The 3,723-nt window shown below is 34.3% G+C and overlaps 1 long non-coding RNA gene across 2 annotated transcripts; it reads left to right on the forward strand.

Moving 5' to 3' along the window:
- The first annotated feature begins 1,460 nt into the window (after window positions 1-1,460).
- Window positions 1,461-2,757, forward strand: LOC133729965 (uncharacterized). Of its 2 annotated transcripts, none has more exons than XR_009856564.1 (4): window positions 1,461-1,548; window positions 1,786-1,850; window positions 2,199-2,262; window positions 2,451-2,757. It is a non-coding gene; the product is annotated as an uncharacterized LOC133729965 (long non-coding RNA). The 2 variants fall into 2 exon arrangements; XR_009856563.1 differs by having other exon boundaries at window positions 1,469-1,548; window positions 1,760-1,850.
- Window positions 2,758-3,723: the final 966 nt, after the last annotated feature.

Below are 3,723 nucleotides of genomic sequence, written 5' to 3' on the forward strand. Positions count from 1 at the left end.
GACTTCAATTGAGTTGATAATTGGGTTTTTGGTGGTGCTGTGGCGGAGATCGTCTGATAAGACTAGTTGGGTGGTGAAGCAGCTGGCTCTGGCTCAAATTGGAAATCCTCATCTATAGCAGATCTCTCCTTACTACTCCTTTTGTCTCATAGCTTCAATTACCCGCTCCAACTTTTCTTCAACATATGCCCAGAAACCCTAATCCCAAAATTCGCCCTATTCGCTGTACCAAATTGAGAATTCGTTTTAAAGACAAAGGATATAAATGGGTAAGTTTCTGCACAAAAATAGGTAAGTCGCTCTCCGAATCGATGTGCTCTGATTCTCAATCACCCAGCGCGCATCACTGACTTCGATCTATAGCTTTTCTTCCTTGAATAGCCTTCTTCTGTTGTTCTCAAGTGCTTATGAAAAATAGGCTGGTTCTTATTCGATTATGCTTATATATCTCTACTCTAAAGGTACCAACTTCGCTATTTTTTTCTCAAATAATTTCTTCGAGTTTGTTTGTAGGATGTTTATTTTTGGCATTGATATTGATGATTCTGAAGTGGGTATTTTAAATTCATAGTTTATTGCATATTTCTTGAGCTCAATTTTGAAATGGGTCTCTGTGCTTCGCTTCTGAATTAGAGTAATCATGTTAAAGATTAGATTTTGTCAAAATTGGTTTGTCTTCTCTGTTCTTCCCAGCAAGTCTTAGACGTTAATTTATGTAATTGTTTATGTCTGCCATGTATACCTGGAAGCAACTTGAATAAGGTGTGTTTACTTGATTTCCCTTACTGCATAACCTTAGTAATATGAAGTCATACGGTTTCTTAGTTGATTTACACACAAATACGAGGGTATGACTTTTTATTACTTTATTTTGAATCAACCTCCTTCTGTGCAACCTGTATGAAAGTAGTAATCTGGGAGTGGTTTGAACCGGCATGGGAATCTTTAAGAGAAACTAATTTGGAAACCAACCAAATTGAGACCTATGGTGCTTCAGAAATATTAGATATTATTTAGTTGAGTTTGCAGATAGTGAATTGGAGATTAAGGTTTTGAGTTGAGAACAAGTTCATGGCCGGTGATATGAATGAATTGAGAAGCCTATACCTGCTATTCTGCTAAGCTGGTTTCTTTTCAGTTCCCTTGCATATAGTAGGCAATATATATATATATATATATATATATATATATATATATATATATATATATATATATATATATATATGTATGTATGTAAGCTGGTTTCTTTTCAGTTCCCTTGCATATAGTAGGCAATATATATATATATATATATATATATATATATATATATATATATATATATATATATATAATACAAAATGTGTCATTGAATACACTTCCTTACTATTATGTTTGGTTTATTTTATGTTTCCCCCTGTGATACTTGGTGGTTTTAATTTTAAGTTGGTCAATTTTAACTTATTATATGTTCAATGGAGGGTCGCAGAAATAATCAAGAGAAGTAGTACATGGTGGAGAGATGGGTTCAGCCTTGGCAACAGAGGGATCAAATGAATATAATTCAAGGTAAGAAGGCAGTGAGTGATGGAAGTCTCATTCATGCATTTTTCTGCACTGTTATTGTTTTGCAGTATAATTAAAAAATTCACTCTAAGGTAGCGAGTTACTACTTATTAGTTTCTCTTGTAATTTTCAAATGAAACTCGGGTTCACTTTCCCGGGTTTTCTCTTAATAATATATTTTAGGCCCTAGCTAACTTGCTGGAAATATGTACAGGTTCTAAACATTTTTTCTGCTTATAGGAAGAAAGACAAGCTTGGTGAACCAATAGCAGCTCCACGACGGCTTGTTTCTTCTTTGTGGAAAGGTACACAATGAGCCCTATTATGTCTCAATCACCTTATTCAAATTATAGGTCTTCATTGATCATTTTATGAATATTGTTTTTCAGCACAAGGTTCTTAGAATTGCAATTAGTAAATGCATTGTCATTTATGCAACTCATTTGGAGTTCGACTTTAATTTAAATAGAGTAAGGATCTTTGTCATTCAATTTGAGGACAGTTGTAACCAATCTCATCTCTTAATATTGCATTAAGTTTAGGGGCTGAGTTGTTAGTTTGTTGCATTAGTGTAGTCTAATTCTTTGGTTTTGGTTTTAGTAATAAAAAGGCTGATATTCGGTTTTGGTTTTTTGGATTGCTTCTGGGATCAGCATCTTGAACAGGGAATGGAAGATCCATAGCTTGATAGAAATCTAAAGACACAAAAAGAAGAAGGTAACTTTTGTCTAGTATTTCCTGGATCTATTGGCACTTGATTATGATTGTCAATATCAGTTGGTACTTGTCTTCATTTCTATGATAAAAATTGGAACACACTTATATCGCTGTCTTCAATAGTAATGCAAGGATTTTACAAAGTCCTAGCAATAATTCCTGCGCATTAACTATGCCTTTTGTTTCAGTGGCAGCGACGATCCGAATTGTTCTACACCCAAAAGGATGTTGATGTTGTGAGGTCAGAGTGGGCTAAGTTTGTGATGAAGTATCATATTGCATAGCTGTGATGGTTGTTCAAGGAAGGGCTCTTATTTTGGTATTTTGATCACCTGCCTCCTGCTAGCTGGTTTTAGTTTTTGCTTTAGTTATAGGCATGGTTAATGCGCAGTTGAAGGCATTTTTGTTTTGGTATTTTGATGAGCCTCCTGCTAGCTAGTTTTAGTTTTTGCTTTAGTTATAGGCATGGTTAATGCAATGTGGACGCGTTTATGTTTTCCGGATTTATGCAGTTATAGCCACTTAGGCAATTTTAATTATTATGTAAATGTTGGGATGAATATTGCTGATGAATGAAATGGCTTTTGGAATCAAGGATGTGTTCAATTGTACAGAATGTATGTCTTCTCTTATATCTCAGACAATTCAAAACCAACAGCAAACCATTGTCTAACAAATGAACATGATGAAAAAAGAAAGAAAAATCTGTTGTCTGAATCATCTATCTACAATAGTTATTAAACATATTCAGTTGTCTAACAAGATATAACACAAAAAAATAATAATATGTTCTGTTGTCTGATGAAAACGAAGACCACAGAGAATTGAAAAGCTACAATTGTATGAATTGATCAACTAGTACAGCATCTTGGGAGGCCATATGGTTGAAATGAGACTTTAAGGATCCATGAAGCAAGAAAGCTGTAGTTCAAGAAAATCTCAGACAACAGTTTATTTTAGGATGCAATAGTATGAAGCAATGATACACAATGGCTTTAATAGTTTTGCTCTTTTCTTGTTCAAAGTCAGTCAATAGTATTCAATTACTTTGCAGATGTACAAGCTTCCTTCAGACAACAGTTTTTTTACAAATCAATGTTCTCTAAATTTTCATTACACGTCCATATTCTTCTAGGGTCTGTCAACTGAAATTACTTTGCACAAGAGTTAAGTTGCCAATTGCTGTTGTTCTTCGTGGTATTCAGACAACAGACAATATAGTAGTCGCTGTTGTAGTAAACTTTATCAGATGACAGTTTTTTGGTATTATTGCTGTTGTTCTTCGTGGTATTCAGACAACAGACAATATAGTAGTCGCTGTTGTAGTAAACTTTATCAGACGACAGTTTTTTGGTATTGTCTGATTATGTATCAGACGGCATTGAGATAGACAACAGCAAACTCTATAATCAGACGACAGTGAAAAACTGTCGTCTGATTGAAAAATTGGTGTAGTGCATG

The sequence above is a fragment of the Rosa rugosa genome, chromosome 2 (assembly GCF_958449725.1).
Source record: "Rosa rugosa chromosome 2, drRosRugo1.1, whole genome shotgun sequence".
Lineage (NCBI taxonomy): Eukaryota > Viridiplantae > Streptophyta > Magnoliopsida > Rosales > Rosaceae > Rosa > Rosa rugosa.